Source organism: Ambystoma mexicanum, chromosome 4q, assembly GCF_040938575.1.
Source record: "Ambystoma mexicanum isolate Mex_15411 chromosome 4q, UKY_AmexF1_1, whole genome shotgun sequence".
NCBI lineage: Eukaryota > Metazoa > Chordata > Amphibia > Caudata > Ambystomatidae > Ambystoma > Ambystoma mexicanum.
In genome coordinates, this window is record NC_090928.1 from 398,891,443 (window position 1) to 398,912,427 (window position 20,985).

Here is a 20,985-nt window from a genome sequence, read left to right on the forward strand (position 1 = left end):
TAAGCATAGGCGGCAGGCGGGGAAAATTGAGGTGCCACCAAGGTGACTGCAGCTTATGCTGGAAAAAAAGGGGCCATTATCACATTTTGGCAGGCCCAGGGAGTATTGGCCCTGCATCCCCCTTCCGCCAGCAACCCCCAATCAAAGAGGTGCGGGAATCAAAGGGGAGCCGACATGACAGGTCAATTTGTACGTTTTTGCAGGAATAAATATGGTCGGTGGGCAGAGGGCGGTGTCGCCAGCCAGTTTGGGGATACTGTCAGGCGACATACCAAAAGGTATGGCCCCAGGCGTTTTTGGAGGCATAAAAAGGCAGCATCTTGCGTGCCAAGAAACATTTTCAGCTGTGCCCCTTACGGCAGAAAAAAGCTACTGCAGAGCTGAAGCTCTTTTGCCCCTGAAGGTGGAAAGCTGTGCAAAGCTGAATCTGTTCTTGTGTTCTTTCTGTTCTGGCTGTTCAATTACATTTTTACATTGCCATCCTAGGCTGTGGCCGGCCCCCGCAGGGAGGCAAGCCGACATACACCGGGTGGACCTGGACCTGGGAGATTCCCAATCTGCCTGTGCTTCAGTTTCCCTAGTCACTGAAGCTGCAACAATGAAGTGCTTGAAAGCAGTTTAACACCAGTACTAGGCGCCATGTCACCTCTGCCCATTCATACAGGAAATCAAGTGACATGCATACAGTTAGGGGCCATGAATAATTTGAATCGTGTTTCACTGAGAATGGCTATATTGGCTCTTTATTTCGTTTTTCTTTTGTTTTTCTGTTTGCTCGTTTTTTGAGAATTGGCCTCTTCACAACCTTTGGCTCTGCCCCAGCCACTTCAACGCCCCTCTCCTTTTAATCCTTTATGTTTTCACGTTCTATGCCCCTCCTCGACTCTAAGACACGGGTTTTCTTTCCCTGCATACATTTTCTCAAAAGTGAGATGGAAATGGTGGGTTATCAATGGATTTGTAGCACTTCCCTGCATTATCCCGGCTTCATAGGGCTTCCTTGAGACAGGAGTTGGGGGCTGTGTTGAAGGATGCCCCCTGTGGTGGGACTGTGAGTGCAGTAAATGAAGCGGTAAACATAAGCCCCCTTGAGGTGCAACTCTGGAGGGATGTTGTGCTGCTTTGAGTGATATGGAAACCACGTGCCCTCTGAGTTTGGGACTCTGTTGAAGTGTGAGGAAAACAATGACTACATGCTATAAGGTGGGGGCTCTTTTGAAGGATAGGGTGTTGCGCTAACCGCATGCCTTCTGAGGTTTAGACTGTGTTGGAGTATGAGGAAAGCGCTGACCAAATGCCTCTAATAGGGGGCTCTTTTGAAGGATGGGATGTGCACTGATCACGTGCCACCTGAAGTGTGGACTTCTTTGAAGGATGGGATAAGTGCTAACTGACCACAGGCCCCAGAGCAGGGGTTTGTCACATGCAATTCAGGGGTCTGGGTACTAAGTAAGTGAGGGAATATTGGTGCGAATGAGTGCCAAATATGTCAATTGTCAAAGGTATGAGTAACGTAGTTAAAACAGGCACCCTAAACAAATAACAGGCTCCTACAACGACGATTCCAAGAGACTTAATGAGACCTACCAAATAATTCAGGCATGGATCACTATCCATGGCCTTTGTCTTACCGATGACAAACTGAGTTACTCTTTATTGGCTCACAGAATCAACTAAAGTAACTAGATGACCAATTTAAATCAGTCAACATTGACAACATAACCCTCATGGTTTCGAAAGAAACTCAGCCCTCACTCCAACCAGACAAGTAAATGCGACTGCATCCGCGGCCGCCTACAGCTCAAAACTCATGAATGCATGTAGACCCTTCCTCTCATCAGACAGCAGCATTAACTTGGCCAGGGCCCTCATAGACTTGACTATTGTAATGCCCTGTACGAGGGGACTAATAGCTGCAACCTAAAAAAACTACAAGTTCATCAGAACAATGCGCTGAGAGTGGCTCCCAACATCCCGAAGACTAACCATATCTCAGCCACCAGACACAAAGCCCACTGTCTCCCAGTTCAGGACAGGATTGTGTTCAAAACACTATCACTAACCCACAAGTGCCTATCCAATGTAGCACCTAAATATCTTACAAACAAATTTACAAAGCATATCAGCTTTAGACCTACCCGATCCACCCACGATCACCTCAACTAGATCCAAACTACAAAAATCAGGAGGCAACAGCTTCCCAGTCCAAGCTGCAGCACTCTGGAACGACTTGCCCTTGTCTTTAAGAGCAGAACCGTCCTGGACTTCTAGAAAAAAACTAAAAACACGGCCCTTCGTGTAAGAGTGGTAAGTCTTTTTCAAGGTCCTCGCCCACATCACTATCTGTACTGCCATGTGTTACCTATCACATTATGTAATTCTATGATCCCAGCAAAGTAACGTCTGCAACTCTTTACACCCCTAGTATTGTAATGACTCATTATTTACTCAATAATGTATTGAAAATTCACTCTGTACTGTAACTGCTGATATGAAGAATGTGCCCAGATACCGCTGGGTTAGGTGTGCTATATAAATAAATAAATAAATAAATAACATCACTTTAGCCGTGGGACATGGCACTTTCCTGGTGAGTTCTTCAGGACCCACACTCTCTCTACCCCACCCACCATACCTCCACCCAACTACCCTACCGCCACACCCTACCCTGACCCACCCTAACCGCCACTCGCTACCCGCACCCACCCTACCCCCCACTCTCTTTACCCCAACCAACCACCCACCTTAACTCCACTCTCTCTACCCCTATTCTCTCTACCCCCACCAAACTCACCCAACTTTCTCTAGCTCCACCCAACCTCCTCCACTCTCTTTATAACCCACTCTACCACCACCCACCTCTCTCTACAACCCACTCCCCCACCTCAGCCCCACCCACATCCTTCCCCTCACACACTTGCTTTATTGCTTACCCTCGCACACTCAACCTTTCTCATTCATATTTCCTCTTGCTCATTATCGATGGCACACTCTCTCAATCATTTTCTCCCTTGCTCTATTATCCTTCCTTCTCATTCTCTTGCACACCCACGCCCCTTATCGCAGCTTCTATTAAAACCTTGCATTCTCCTCCTTGCACCCTGGTACCTATAAGTGTAAAATGCAAATCACAGCAGTAAACGCCAAAGTATTGGCATTGCCAATGCTGTGTTTTATTGTGTCTTTAGTTTATTAAACTTTTACACAAATACCAATACACCAGTTTAACGTCATAAAATCATTATACAATCCTATATGATATTAAAATTTAATTCACATGCATTTAGATCCTTTTAATTCTACTCCACCTTCTAAAACAATTACAAATACACATTTTCCCCTAAATCAGCATGAATTCTTTTTTTAAAACAAACAAGTGCAAATGTCAATGAGGAGTTTCGTTCATCAAATAATGAATTCCAAAACCAATCTGAGGCAATTTTTTCCGGCTCTGCCACAAATTGACCAAAATGTTGAATCCTTTGTGCGGAAAGTGCAGTGCACGGTGTTACCCAGTGTCTGTAGGACTCCAAAGTCTTTTCACCACATTTACAGTTCCATTACTCTGGATACCTAGAACTAATGGTGCCTCACCTACCAAGAGTCCCCAGAAGTTTGAAACAAACGGGCATAAACACTGTACAGTATTTGGGGTCAGTAAATTTCTTAACATAATCTGGCAGGATCTGACATAACCTGTACTGATTTGCCAGATCCAAATTCAATTTGTATTTACACAATAGGTCCTGGTCAGCACTCCATTTATTCAACTTTATTTTCTAGTAGACCTTAACAGAGATCTCCACAACACTACTTGTGGAACTTCCTGGATTAGTCAAAATTAGATTGCAAGCCTGACAAAAATCCTTTAAGGGGCCTGAACGTCCCTATATCTTGTACCATCTACAGGTCCTCAAACAAACATTCCCTAGGGGGGACAAAGACCTTACTGTATATCCTCAACTTGGCAAACTGTGCCACTCGCCGTCAGATTAATACAAATAGTGCAGCCATTTGTAGTTTTAGCTGTTTCTTCCAGAAAGTACTTTCTAGATGCTCTACCAACACCCTGTCCAGATTCATAATCTCCAGCCCGTATAACAAAAATGGTCAAACCTAACCCTTGTAATAATTGAGTAACGGGATAAGAGTATATTTACAATATTTTTTTTTCAGTTTTCTTACATTGGGCCAGAGATTGGGCCTTTTTTGACTTAGTTTAGTTTGTAGTGTACTAAACTTAACTCTATTTGCAAACAAAAAGCCCAGATATTTAATTTTGTTAACAACATTGGGTTTCTCATTTCCGAGTAACCATGGACCAACCATCTTCAATTTTTCATTGGAAAAATGTAGAATCACTGTTTTAATGGTGTTGATGATTATGTTGTTCTCCCGCAAATATAGAGTGCAAGAGCATTTATTGTCAAATAACAGGACAGCATCTGCAAAGGGAAATATAGACATTTTCAAATGGCCCAGTCTCAGTGGATAACATTCTCGAGGCTCTCAAGAATATAGTATAAATATAATTTAAAAAGACAGGTTGGGAGAACGCAATCTTGTCTAAAACTGATATTCATACAGACTGGAAAGCCCAGTTTGCCATAGTTGTTCAGACATACCTGTATATTGGTGTCGGTATGCAGTTCAGCCAATAATCTCAATAAACCTGCTGGCACGCTCCAGCCATGAAGTTTATTCCACAACCTTGTCCTATTTACGGAGTTGAATGAGCTTGCCAGAACAATGCTAGCAATATGCACCGGGGAGGAGTCTTTAACTAGTGCCAGTGCAAGGAATGATTTGAGATAAGACTGAAACCAGTGAAGGACTGAACCAGAGTTACCGAAGCCATAGATCATGAAGGATGAGAATGGAAGATTGCCTAGCATGGCGTGTCGAAATAGAAGTCTTAGATACACTTAGAAAGGCAGTTTCAGTAGTATGTAGAGGCTAGAATCCAGATTGAAGGGGAGGCAGAGGAGAGTTGTGATCTAAGTAGCTAGGAATCTGAGAAGAAACAATGCAGCCAAGCACCTTAGAGTGGAAGAAGAGCGATAAAATGAATGATGGCTGTAGAAGATGGATTAAAGGAAGGTTTTTGAGAATGTAGTGAAATACAGCATGTTTAAAGGAAAGAGGGGTGAAGACAGGGAAATATTTTATTAATGAGAAAGGAGGGAATGGAAGCCAGGGGGAGACAGAAGGGAGAGCCCGAGACAAACAATTGGTGGTATCAGAAAGAGGTGAGGAAGTTACACTATTTCACCTATCCCTACCTGCCGCAGTGTCATGCACACTCAAACCCCAGTACTGCTTGCACTCACTAACCAACAAGTCACATTATTTTTAAAAATTATATATTATTTGTTGTGGTTGTTTATCAAACCTTTTCAAATTTACAAGTCACTTTCTCCACACTTTGCTGCTCTTTTGCTCCTCCTGGTAGTCTCGTGGTCTGTCAACTGCATCTAGTCTGATCTCACCCAAACAACCCACACCTTCCTGTTTCTCTGAGTATGCTGCCCATCCTCCTGACATTTGTTTTCTTCCCCTGTCCACTGTAGCCTATTCTTTCCTGGATAAGGTTTGGCACAATCAACAAACTGAAAATTGGTTAACTAAACCCAGCCCGTTTTCTCCAGGTAGTCCCATCGCAGAATATTGATGGTGGCCCCGTGTGTTCCATGTTCATGTTAGGAGGCTTTGTTCTGGGCCCTCTTTGGTAAGTACCAGCTGTTTGGGGGTCAAGGCCTCATTGTTAAGTCCCTGGTTGTCTGGGGAATGACCCACCAGCAGTGGAACGTTGCTACAGGTTTCAGAGAGTGACATGTGGCTTTTCTTGAAGCCACATAGTTGCTGGTTTCCAAAATCCCTCTCTACTCACTGGATCTTTTTTTCTGTGGCAGAATGATACATTGCTGGATGCTGAACTGTTGCTTGTACCTGTTCAGGTCTAGGCAGCTGATGACAGTTTGCATACCATGTGTGGTGCTAGGGGGCTTCACACTCTTGATGCTGCCTGCTTGGGCTGAAACTATGTTTTCTAGTTTGTTAGTTTGCGATTTCAATGTCACCTGGCCTAGTAGGATCGTTGTCTCTGTCTTCCCTCTGTTTCCTTTCCCTTGCCTCGTCGCGCCTTCAAACACTTGTGTATAGGTGCGTTATTAATGCTGTATCATATCATATACAAGAAACAAAAATAAGTTGCCAAGCATTTTGTACTTGAGTCATGGTGTGAGACAAATTGGTACTGCGTAACAGCATACTGACACAACGGGGTGGGATAATAACTGCAACCTTCTCAGCTACCATCATTCTCCTGAGGGGATGGTCTCCCTCTGGATTTCTCTCTGGTAGGTCTTCCACTCTCCCGGCTAAGAGGGCTTGTCATCCCCTCTTAACAAGGCCAAGGCACACGCCTTGTCACAACATTTGTAGGGTACTATAAAAATAATAACATATTTGCAATACAATATTGTTTCATGCATAGGTATTCTTTTATATGTTTTTTATGTTCTTGGAATTATAATTGTATGACTTTTGCAAAATGTACAATGTGTACCTATGAAAGGGATACGTACATATATTGTGTATACAGTAATATTTACACTTGTTTTGTTATATTAAACTGTGTAGATGTATTGTAAAATATGCATATTGTAATTGCAAATTACAAGTAGTGATTGCTTAATATTGTCTAGTTGTATACATTGTAATAATTGTAAATCATAACATTTAGTATTTTGTGAACATGGGAAAAGCAAGTTAGTAGTGGTGTGCAAATATGTATGGTTTAATTTACCCCAAAATGAGTATACATGCATATTGATATGGTGCTCACAGACAGAAAGTATGTTTAGCAAACCCATAATTGGAATGTAAACATGTTCAATTTAAATGAATGTTTACACATTTATGCCACTACTTGTGTTATAAGGTAGATGTATGTATTTCTATTTTTTTAATGTACTGTTATAATTATTACAACCAACATAACTATACTAAATAAGATACATATAGATACATGTGCAACAATTTACAAATGTGTACACATTACCTTTTTGAACATGTTGTATAAGTTGCATGTGAACTTGGTCATACATTTACTTAATACGTTAGTTTTTACAGTCATAGTTTTTGTTTTTTTAACTGTTATTATGAGTTAATGGAATCTGTACACATTTAATGTGGGTATACAACACATTACAGTATGTATGTTGAAGCATGCATTGTACGTCATGTACTCATATTACAGTGCCATTTTTAAATTATTTATATTAACATGCATTAATGTATTTTACATTTGTAATTTTTATGTAAATAGTTTATACATGCGTACACACTTTACACATTAGTACATATGGGCGTGTGTATGCATGAATTACAGTATTACATGAAATAAATGGGTATGCATACAACAAAATTAAAACATATGCATTGCTACATTAAAAATGTCTTATTTTAATCATTTTATTTACTACTGGCATTACTTTGCATGTGTAATCCTTTCGTTATATTTAAAAATGTAATTCTAAATTATGTTATGATTGGTTAATGTCAAATGTGAGGAATTTGTGGTGGAATGTTCTACAAGAAAATGAAAGCATTTTATTGTTGTCCACAAAATGAATTTCTTATTAATATGTACAGAAAATAAGTTTTGTGAAAGGTTCAATAGATTTTATTTTATTCCTGTAAATTGCATGTGATATTTTGTCATTTTGTTATGCAGGAAGTCTCATACTATGTATTACTAACATTCACCTAGTAATTCTAACATGTTAAGTGAAAAGGTTCAAAATGTACTTGTACAATTTTGAGAGTAGTATTCCTATAATGTTTTATTTTTGTAAATAGATTTGCTGTTACAAGGGTATTAACAAATGCGATGTACTTGCTTTTGTATTTGCAGATATATACATTCAGTGCATTATAAAAATGTTTCCAGAGCATTCGTTTTATATTATTTTGTAGTGCAGTAGGTATAGTTTATTTACTTAGATATGTATGTGCATTTAATATGTAATTTTGTAGGTTTTCAATGTGTCAAATGTACAGTTTTATGTATGATAATTGATATATTATAGTTTGTTTGCTAAACAGTGTTTTATACATAAATCTACCACGTCATATTTAATGCTTGTGTGTATACATACATACATACATTGCTATTTACGTTCATTAGCATAGTAGAATGTGTGTGATACATGCACCTGTATTTGCATACATAAGCATAACACATTTTACACGTAATGAGTACTTCGAATACAAACATCTGTAAAGGTTTACTGTTAGCAGACACAATGCATATTTTTTTAGGCAACAAACAGTTGTATGTATATTTTATAACATGGCCATTAGTAATAAATAAATATATTGTCCAATACTAGTGACATTGTTACTTGTGTAATTATTAAATGGAGTGTTCATACAGTACATTTTGAAAGCATACTGCTGAAAAATATATTTACATAATTAGATATGACCATAGCAGTAAACGCATAAGTTAATGTAAAGTTCATTGACCTTTTCCCTTATTAGATCCAGTGATAGTAGTGAGGTTGGAGAAATCTGTTTTTTGTGTGTATATATATATATATATATATATATATATATATATATATATATATATATATACTTAACACCATTTCAACGCACTTGTTGGTGTGGTAAGTTGAAAAAGTATACCCGTTTTATCTTTTTTACAATTAAGCATAAGTTAATGCACCTACATACATTTTACTGTATTAATAACATTTTCATGGAACCTTCATATATTTAGATAACAAATGTAATGAATGTTAATTGTAATGCATGATAAAGTGTATGAATTTAACAATGCTACAATCATCACATTAAGTATATTTTGTTTTTTCATTGCCTATATTACAAAGTGTGCATATGTTTTTATTTGATATTTTTACAGTTATATTTTTACCAGTATAAAGTTTAGCATTACTAACGGTTAGTATATTTTTCATTAGATCTGGTGACAATCCTTATGTGTTGTGGAACTGTTGTTAAATACATGTAAAATAGCATGGCTAACATTGTGTTGTTTTGTGGTAAGTGCACTTTGTATAGATTTATGTATGCATATGTAATGTTTAAAATGTAATATATGTTATTGAACATGTGTGCATCTCTTTATACAATTACCACTTTACGAGAGTGTACATATTTTATTTTTATTTTATTGTACTGTTTATAGTGCAAGCCTAGCTCAATAGCAGCAGAACACTTTACAACATGATTGTGCCAGAATTGGGCTTGGCATTTTAATGCAGTACGGTTGGTGGAGGGAGAGAAGGATTTTTTTAAATTTCCAGCAGGTATTGTTGAAATTATTAACTGTAACATTAATATGGTAAATGTAAAATAATATGCATCATTCATTGTATGACCTTCCTGTGGTGTGTGGTGTGATTATGTGCATCTGATGTACGCACTTGTCTTTATGTATTATGATTTTCTAATGTCAAATGAGTATGAATGTGATTTTGTTATATCTTTTTATATTCAATATCAAATAAAATGTATAAAGAAATAATGATGCTCAAATACATGTACTATTATGTATTAGTTGGTTCTGTGATAAGTGATCTTTTATATTAAATGCATTTAATGAGTATAATGTACTAATGTGTTTGTTTGATTTTTTCTTTCATTTGCCTATTGCACATGGATAATTCTGCATATTAACATACATAAACATTGATTTTTAAAAGTTGTTTGAAAAGAAGCAAAGGCTCTGTAATAGAAGCCACTGTTATTTGTAATCATGTTGTAAAAAGGTGTTTGCAATAAGTACACAAAAAAAATACATTTATAACAATGATATACTAAAATACAATTCAGAGACATACATGTGAACAATCTGTCTTAATTAGATCAAGATAACATTTTCTTTTAAATATGAAACATAAATATGTTAGAAAAGTAACATGAAAGTAATTTTGCGAAACAAAACTGATGTTAATTGCACATCCCTTTAAAATAGAAATATAAAAGGTACATAATATACATATATAAATAACATAACTGTGTAGTCCAGTTTTAGAATTAACTGTACCAACATCAACTGTTGCCCCACATTTTAAGCATCTCTTCTTGCGATGCTGAATTATTCATTCATGTATCCTCTTCTTTCCTTGGCTTTGCAACACACTGCAGTACCACAACGCATTATGATGCTCATGCAATGCAGCATGTTAGCACTGTAAATAACACCACCAAGAGGAACATGAGAACATCATTCATCATTATAACTTCTGCCTGTCACTCTGCTTCACCCTGTTATGACCCAAAGGTTACTGCTGTTATAAAAGTACCTTAGACCTCAAGCAGGACACCACTGTTAGAGACTAGGAAAAGGCATGCTAATTCAATTTTTGTTCTCCATTTCCAACTCTTTACCCTGTACCCCATGTTTTTCACAGCCCACTTCCTGACACTTCATATTCTTGGCACTAAAGTATCTTGTCAGCCGGGTTGGCAAAACTCATCCTTCCCTGTTTACACAAGTAGTTTCAAAAAAACCATAGAGCAAAAAGTCTCCACATTACAAGGGGCAGCTGCATCTCAAGCCCATCATGCAACCACATAATATTTATCTTTAGAACCATAAAGTTCCAGGCCTAGATGTGGCCAGCCACATAAAAGCTATATTTTACTACAAGCTACACAATAATTGTAGTTGCTTTCATGCTGCTTCATAAGCAAGTTAGCACTAATGACATGCATTATACTACCACAAACATTCCCCTTAACATCCCCCTTTTTAACTACACGTTTCATATAACTGACATGTCTCTATTTGCTATCTCTGTTTCTGTCTTCACTTCTATGTATTTCTCTCCCTCTCAGCTCTACTTTACTACCAATAGACTTTGGTCTGGGCACACACTGGAGGTGTCTGAATATGCTGATTTCAATACAAGGCTAGGCACCCTAAGACTACTAAGGTGGTGATTGGCTGAGTATACATATATCTTAACAAAGCATAACATCCTAGGAAACAGTTTCCATGATCCATATTTACTGTTGGTAGTGCTGTTGGCCATTTTAAATGGCACCAACCTGATATTTTAGTGGCCTTTTTCCAAGTGTTATTGTTTACAGTGGGATTATCTATACTATCTTCTGTACGTTTTATTTTATGTGTATGATTGCCTCCAGTTTTGGAAGTTACAGTTGGGTTCCTCATACAACTGGATGTTTTCCATCTGTGTACATTTTCTACATTTTTACTTTGGTGCTTGTTATTTATGTTTAACAACATAGAACAATTTCCCAGGCTATATTTATTTGGATTGCCGCTTTTGAAATGTACTTTACAAATTACATAACACATTTTTCTTGTTCGGACCCTCAAAAATGCCCACAACCATGACTGTCATATGCCAAATGGCAGTGTACTGGAAGTATGTAATGAGTGGTTGTGCATGATTAATCACAACCTATTGTAGTGCAGCAAATATCAAGTGGTGTACAGGTAGGGTTATTTATTTCTATTTCATTCTAAACTCTAAAACACTGTATGTGACTCAATTTTGTTATTCATTTTTTTTATTAACTATGCATTTGTTCCCTTTTGCAGTTGAGTCCAAGTGCAAAATCCAGAATTGTGGTTAAAAAGCAATCCTTCACATTCAGTGAACAACATTCGTTAAGAGAAAGCTAAGGTGAAATGAAAATATTTAGTGCAATAAAGCCGATGAAATTCAGCTGGTGTTGGAACTGACAACAACCTGAACTCTGAGTTGCCCTATTGCTCAGTGCACGAGGCCATGAAATGGTATGACAGATGTCATCATCAATGACATCACAAATCACATCATGGATGACATCAACAGGGGGACTATATGTCCCCCATGATGCTATTATTTCTGCAATTGTACATCTCCGCTGTGATCTCATGCTCATGGCTTATAGGTTGAGCAGGGTTGGGGACTCTGAATTAAGACTGTCATCACTTTCCGTTCTCACTGATTTCCATTTTTTTGGAATCAAACAGATCCTCTTAATTCCGTCTAACTAAATATTTTCACTGAATTTCAAGGGTTTTGTTATCCTATATCTTTGGCAATGGCTGCTATCCAAGCAGCACCAATTATCATAAAAGACTGAGGCCCACTAACTACGGCCTTATGTCAAGGTCAACATCCCCCTGCCTGGTAGTTCATCACATCCCATCGGCCTTAGCCATCAGCTTTATCACTGTTCACAGTGCAATGATAACGTGAAAAGACAGGGGATTCCAGCTGATGGACGCCGCCAATTTCCCCTTGTATTTTAACTAATATGTGTGCGTCCTGCATCACGGATATTTTGCATTCTGTTTACTACCTGCCTCCATACCAAGGCCTGTTCGCCCCTCACCTTTAGAAATATTGTGTGCGCGCACTCAGCGCCATTGTGTATAATTCTTTATCTTCATTTCACAGTGGTCGCCCTCTTCCTCAGCACCAGAGTGCCTCAGAGGGTTGCGCAGGTTACCATGGTGCTTTACTCCATACAAAGCATCTGAGTGGCTGCCCCCTTCTTTTTTTTATCCAAATACAAGCCGGCAGGCGAGGAAAGCTGGCCCCACCAAAGGCTCACATGAAGGGCCCATCTCAGCCTGTCTGAGCATGGTCGAGCACCGCTCAGCTAACCCTTCACAGATTTTGCAAGACTGATGACTTGACATTCCTACTCACTCAGTAAGCTACCATGAAGCAGAACATTCTGGGACCATTCTGTTCTTCATTCCGCCTCTTAATGCCCTATACTCACCCTACATGCCTTTTGATAGCCCACTGTCCTACACCAATAATCTCCAACACCCTGCAACGCTTACCGTAGATGCACTTTGATGCAACTACATTCATCTTCTGACTAAATATAATGCCCTGCCCAATAATTGAATCATGATGCTCTCACCTCCATGCCTTGTTTAAATTTCGTATATAGGTGTTCTCATTTCTATGTGGCTATGATCACTCCCCTCCTTTCAGTAGGCCCCCCACATGGTGAGACCTCCCGTTTTTTGTTTCCCACGGATTGGCCCTCTGTATAATCACACGCTTGACACTTATCTTACCTGATGTAGCCTCCCGCTACAAGAGCTAAGGCTTGCAGTTTGAGTTATTTACCTATTTGACCTGTATGCCTCTTGATGTAGCCCCCCGCAACAAGTGGTGAGGCTTTGCCAGCATGTGTTATTTTACCTATTTGACCTGTACGCTGCCTGAAGTAGCCTCTTGTAACAAACGCTGAGGCCTGCCAGCCTGTGTACACTTTTTCCTCTCACACCTGTAATTTTTTATGTATTCTTGCACTAGTGTACCATGCACTTTCTGTAACTAGTGCCTAGATGCCTCAGGGCTTTGGTTGCTGAAATAGATGCTAAATAAATAAATAAACCACGTCCCACTGACTGCAGTCTTTGTGTTCTCTGTCCACGTTGAAACAATTAGGCAAAGAAGACTCGGGTCCTTATCCCCCTCACTATTAAATTATCAGCTTTTTTCCTCTGTCTTTCATTTCTGGAGTAGTTTCCCACATTAACAAACCATGGCCACATCAATACTACCTTCTATTAGCATGCTAATCATTCCTGAGAATCATTCATTTGGTAATTAATTGTTTGCCAATTACTGCTGCAATGGAAAAATGCTCAACAATCTAAAAGTCTTCCCCATCCTCACTACCACTATCCATGTTCACTCCTCCGTTTGACGTCCCATATCTGCCAGACTCTGTGTAAATCCTCCTTGACCCTATCATACTATTCCCTTCCACTGACTACTTTTCTTTTTTATCAGCTACCATAAAAATAGTGCACCTGTGGGATTCCTTGAGAAATAACATGGAGCAGAGATTCCCATAGACCAGGAACAATCCTTTGAATTTGCACAGTTTTAACTAACTGTAAATTGACAACAGGAAATGAAGAAAGCCCCACTTCAAAATGAAGCTCTCTGCATTTATGAAAAACAGTTCCCTTGCTGCACTGGCACAATATAATTTACAGGACTGTACAACAAAGGAAATGTTGGTGAAGTGTCGAGCCTCATTGCTATTTATCAATAATAACATAATTCCAATTAAATCCTGGAACGGCATATGCAAAAATGGGAAAAGTCCCAAGTGTGTCAGAAATGTGCAAATATATCAGTGTGTTCTGTTTTTCAACGGCAATTGAAAGCTTGTATACATTTTTCAAGGTTATATGTTAAATACTTTGATATATTTACCCATGCATAGGTAAGGCTATTGTAAAACATATATTAAATGTGATTATTGTATGTTAGATTAGATTGTATTTAGGTAGTACATTACTGTTCAAATCTGCATGAACAAATGGCACTTTTAAAGTAGGTTAGCTGATCAGTCAATTGATATGACAACAAGTGAACTCCTGATATACCCAGGATGTATATTTGGAATCGGCTTGGCCACTTGGAGTGAATAGGTATGTTTGTCTTTCATCATGAAACCACATTAAATTCAGAGGGCAAGCTGAATTAGGCATCGGAGTGAGGGATTAAGACGTGGACTGTGTTTGAGAACATAATCCTTGAAAATATATCTAATTGTATTGCAGTTTTGTCTCAAACACAGTCCCTTGAATAGATAAAATCTCAATTGAAGTCACATGCTAGTGGCTAGATATTTCAGACCCAAGCTCCAAAAAACTCAATGCACTTGGAAGTGTCACTGCTTGACTTCATGTTAGGCAATAAAGTCTACCAGATGGGTAGCTTAATAGCAGAACGAAAAAAGAAACCTGTCATTTACTCAAATAAATCATTGACTGAAGGCATTATAAAAAGCTGATCACATGAGGCATTATGCTCAACATGAGGCTGATGTTTACGTTAACAGTTGAAATAAAAGGTGTTATTTTAATCTAGCATTATTTAGTATTATAGAAACATTATTTTTAACATACCTCTATAAAGATATGACATACCATCAAAACAGAATGTTTGTTTCGACCGTGTGATTCTACTCTATCAAATGTGAGAAAATCCAAATTTTACATGTTTTTTACTAATTGAGGCATTTATGAATATGAAGAACTTTCCTAAAAAATTATCATGACACAAAGATTAATCAAACATTATCATAAATTGTAGGTCACATGTCCCTACATTCGTCCACCCCAGGGCAGATGACTTGTGTTCATGATGTGCTGTCACTGAGTATTGCAGGCTGTTCTTACCCATTTCCAGCTAGCCAGACCTAGCCCCAGGTGGGGGTATCCTCACTTCTACTCTCCCTGGATCCTCTTCTCAAGTGGCCAAGGAAAGTCCAGCGCTTTTGGATCCTGAACCTGGGGGAGGAGAAACAAGGGAGGATCACCTGGGTGGAGGGTCCTTGGGGTTAGCGAAGAGGGTACACACAGGTGAGACATGGTATACCCTTTCCCTTCTGAGAACCAACCTAACCCTCCCCCAGCCTTTATGGGCTACTTTGAACTAGCTTCCCTCCATTTTCCTCATTCAGCCTACTACAGTACTGGGACGAGGAAGAGGTGACTGGAAGTAGTGATCACCAGTAGGGTTTCTCACCACTCTAGTACTGAGACGTAGAAGATGACTTTGAAAGAGTACCATTGGGGAAGTCAGGCATGTCCAACGAATAGACTGCGTAAATGTCAGGCAATTAAACCTACTGACCCACAACTGTGGACCTTCAAGACTCCTAGGGAGTATAATGATAATGATGGGTTATTTATATAGTGCAACAATAACTTAATAATAAAATAAAAATAACTTGTTATTTACATATATACAACAAGAGGCTGCACACCATGGAGGAGAGCAGGGAACGGAATGGACTGGAGAGAAGCATGTTAGAGAGACCAGAATTGGGAGCTGCATGAGTCTGGAGAAGGAGAAGGAGAGGGTCTAACTGTCCATCTGAGCTTCGGTTGCCAATACCTACAGAGGGGGCTGTGCGCCACCTGAAGCCCACAGCCACTGCGGCAAGCAGGAGAGTCAGGGAGTCTCTCGCTGGCAGCCACGAGAGTGGCAAAGCTCACAGATCCAGGAGGATCAAACAGAGAACCAGCAAAGCAATATAGAGCGGTCACGCAAAGCTAGTGAATGCAATGCAGGGAACACTCCATCTGGGAAGCCCCACTAATACTGACACAAATCTGAGAATGCTGAACAAACTGAAACGAGAAATCTGTGAATGCTGAGTGATCTAAAAGTAATTGGACATTGGGCCTCATCACGACTTAGGCGGTAACGGTAACGCTATTAGCGCCGGCGGTATTAGCCCTACTGCCGAACTCCCCTGCGCTAATAGCGCCGGATCACGAGTTCGGCGGTAATGCAAGTCCCCATTCCCCACTGAGCCCATTCGGGAATGCCCCATTCCCCATTGGGCTCAATGGGGAATCTTCGCGCTAATACCGCTGGCGGATTTCCCGCCGGCGGTAAAAGCGTGAATTTTCAGCAGATTTGGGGCGAAATCCGCCGAAGCCCTGATTCGTCTGACCCTTAAATCTGGCGGTAATAGCGCTACCGCCGGATTTAAGGGTTACCGCCAAAGTCGTGATGAGGCCCATAGTCCTGAATAATATGTTGAACACTTTTGAAAACTGAAAGAATAGAAAGTCCTGACAATCACCTTTTGGAAGTACAATTTAAAGCCAAGCAAGTGATGAAAACTTGAGAATGAGATGTTAAGCAAATATTCAATATCAAACTGAATGAAAACTTTGTGGGCAAAGCTAGGGTCTGATGAAAGACAAATGTGAAAGTGCCCATTTGAAAGCAGCATACGAAATGAGAGGGGAAGGGCCTCATTACGAGGTAGCTGGTAAAACCCACTGGTAGGTGGCGGGCTACCACTGACCCTGTTACACTGTTTCTGCTGCCTGACATCCCGGTTCCGCCTGGGAAATCATCAGCGGTGGGGGACGGTTATTAATGGGAAACCTGAACCACTGGCACCATTAGTAATGATGCCGGTGCTTCAGTGAAAAGCCTGCCGGTAGGGGCCTGAACTCCCGGTGGGTCAGGCCTGCTGGGAGTTCTGTGCCCCTACCAGCAGGCTCTTAGTTCCAGACCACCAAACTTGTGATGAAACCCCAAGTGCGGACATTTGTGAAAGAGCATGAAAGAAAGGTGGGGAAGAAATAAAACCACCACGCAGTGAACTCTATCTATGAATACAGTGCAGCAAGGCCAAAGACTGGCAGAGGATGTGTGACATGTTGTGGCAAAGCCAAGAGGCTAACCAGGAGAAGCTGAATGAGTGTGAACTTGCACATAAAGCCAAGAGGCCGAAAAGGAGAAGCTAGGTGTGTGTGACACAGGGGTAAATACAGAAGAACCTGTGCAGGCTGAAGAACCTAGGGTTCCTGGTTACGCGACCTGTTATCAGTGGACCGGGTGTTCTGATACCTGTGCCTAGACCAAGGAACCCTCCATTGTGGAAGCCTAAGACATCGTTGAAGTAAAGCAAGAAGGAGTAATTTACGTGAACTGTTTATTTAATCCAGAAGGAGTGTCAAGTAAATCTTGAGTTGTGCTGAACATTAAAAGGCTAAGTATAAATTGACAAGATGAAGTCTTGGGGAAAGGAACCCTGTGAGTTGATGAACTTTAATGCTGTCTTAAGAACGGAGCTCTCAAGACCCTTTTCTTTGGAACTGCATTGCGTGGAACTTGGGGAAAGGCAGCCCCTGAAGATGTGTGGAACTGTATTACCTTGAACTTGGGGAAGGGAACCCCAAGGGTTTGTGGAACTGTTTTGAACTTGAGAAAGGTAATCTTGAGACCTTTGTGAAACTTTCTTGAATTTGGGGAAGGAGAGCTGAAACGGAAGCTAGGAGCTTGAAAAAGCTCAGAACTTTTGTTTGATCACCATTTCTTTTATTGTTGAAACCCCTAAACATTATTTAGCTTTAGTTGTGAGGGAAGGATAGGTTTTGGACACAGACACACTTTTAAGTTGAACCTTCTGACTCAGACTTTCCTTAGTTTAATTCAGGTAGAGAAATCCCACCGTAGCATAGGGCAAATTAGGCCTTCAACTATCCTGACATTTGAGTTAATAAACTATTTTATTTGTTAATCTGTTGTCTGTGTCTTGCTTCATAAGGCCTTCACAGCATTTCTTGGGGAGGGAATTGAGGGTTTCTTTTGGCTCTGGGCCTTAAATAATTAGTTAAACATGAGTATGAAAACTCCCCAAAAGTAATTTTACAAAGGCCCTCTAGTATAATATCTTTGCTAAGTCCCAGGAGTAGGTGAGTGGGAAGTGGTTTCCACTTGGGGGAGCTGACTCTAAATAGAATCCCTCAATATTTAGTGTGAAATTAATTTTGCTTTCTCATTGCATTCAATACCAAGCAAGATTTCATTGCAATAAGAACCAATATTTTCAATGCTCTGTGCGCAGTGTAGAACTGATGCATATCTGTGTGGCAGTTTTTGTAATTAAATCAAATCATAGTTTACCTAGAGTATTTACAGTGGTTTAGTCAACCACTTAGACTGTGATTTAATGGCCACAGTCAATAGACTAACAGAGAATGTCCAGATAACTTAGCACCTCTGCAAGCCATAAATATTTAAATAGAGATATTGGGAAATGAAAGCAAGCTTAGGTGTGTCACTTCCATTTCTGTAGGAAATGGCACTAGTGTCAATTACATTCAGTCCTCTCTCTTGACATTGACCAGTAGGGGAAGGGCTTTACACTTGTGAGACCCGATCTGCAAAGTGAAGTGGGAGGAGCATTCATCCCTGTCTTAAGAAATCATAAAACCATTTCTTTCCAAATTGATGGCACTCCTTAGCAAACCTACAGAATTAGATGCTACTAATTATAGTTTACAAACAAATCTGCATGCACATCCTTGCAACCCACAGCACAATATTTACATGGAGGGGATGAATGATAATAGTGTTGATGTGTACGCAACCTTTCTCTGGTACCAATACTTGTCATTGATACTGGAGAAAATGAAATATTCTTACATTTGTGATTGTTTATAAAAAATGAATGTGATATACAAAGCACTCAAATTATTGGTATATACTTGCCAGCAAGCGGCGTGTAAGGAGATGAAATAGGATTGTGTTACTTGGGAATAGATGTTCAGAAATACATACATCTGATACAAGGAGTGATTCTGTTCGGGTCACCTCCAAGCAGGTTACCTCTAATTCAGTAAGCAAGCTATCAATATCATGTCTATTACTGTAGTAACTTTCACTGCATAAAGTTTGTGAACCACCCTCGCATTGATTTTACTTTATACAATGTAATTTTGTTTCCTAAAACAGCCTGTTTCTTGTGGGTTGGGACTGTATACCACTGAGTATTATATAAGGGATTTCCTGAGGGCATATTAACAGATATCTCACAGTGAGTTTTTCTTAAGCAGCTCTAACAAGGCTGGCCTTGACAATTTAAGTGACTGACTGCTTGGGATCTTGCTATTTCTGCTGCCACACAATGTATGATCGTTGTACTGCAAATACTTTGCCAACACCCATGCTCTTGTTGTTGTAAGTATTTATTTCTATATTTTGTAATGCCTACTTGCCTTGAATGTACCTCCTTATGGGAATTATTCCTGCAAAGGCTTGCACTTCCCCAATCACATACCCAAGACGTACACTGATCTCAATATACCAAGACCTCTGTATGATCCGACTGCTGTACCCCTCGTCTGTCTTGTCTTCCCCTTAATCCATGCCCTCTTGGTGAACCACGAGCAATTGCATTCTGCGGTTGACACTGTAAAAATCCAGGATCCAGAGCCCTAAATTCAGACCAAAAATTTTTCTAAGATGAATGCCTCTCTAAACAAGAGAACACACCTAGCCCAAAAGCTCCCTATTCAGAATGATTAGCATCTGATGCACAGCACTGTTTGTGGAAAAAGGTGAACAATGGCCTGTTACACTTCATTTGCCTCAAACTTTCAGTAAACCATGGGAAATTATACATGTATTCTGACACCATTTCAAACATCTTATTTGAATGAACATGAATGGGGCATTTGTGTCTACACTTGCATATGAATGCAGTACTAATAATAACCTACAAATAATCATATACTATGTATAAATGTGTTAGGCATTTGAGGCTGCACTTGGCATATGATGGCAACACATGATCATGTAGCTGATTACATTAACATATGGTGACTGTCAGGCATGCTCTGACATTATTGGGGCATTTAAGACTGCATTTGGCATATGTGAGCAGCATCTGCACATGTAAGGCTACACTCACAAAATGCACATACATTCACGCAACACATGCACTCTAATACTGTACCAACGGTACAACGTCCTTTCATCGAGGGACGTTTTTATGCGGGGGGTTTTACCGCGAATTCTTTATAAAAAAAAAAATCGCATTTTTTTGTGGAGATTAAAAGATTATATATATGGGATGTGGGTTTTTGATAATAGATATAAACTGAAAGGGAATGGGCGGTTGGGGGGGAACACCCCCCCCCCAAAAATATTTTTTTTTGTTTATTTTCAATAAAAATTTGCGGTAAAAAAACCCCACGAAAAAACATCCTGCAATGAAATGACATGGAACCGTACCAACATCCTGACATTGCATATGCACCCTAACACTGCATATGCATACTCACAGCGCATTTACATGACATTCCACACATGCCAACACTGCACACAAAGTCTCTCTCTCACACACACACTCCAAAAGACTGCATGTATACCCACACAAACACTCACACTACACATACATCAAACATTTAGGCAAACAACCTCACACCTCACATGTACCCTCACACTGCATATGCTGCCCCACACTAAATATACATGCTCACACTCACATACACCCATAAAATCACACACAACCTCACACTCTGTATAGCCCTACAAACTTCACAACCTGCCACACACAGACAGATGCTTTGGAAAACAACTGCACTACAACAAACATTATGAATTACAACCGAGAAATTGTGTCATTGTTCCA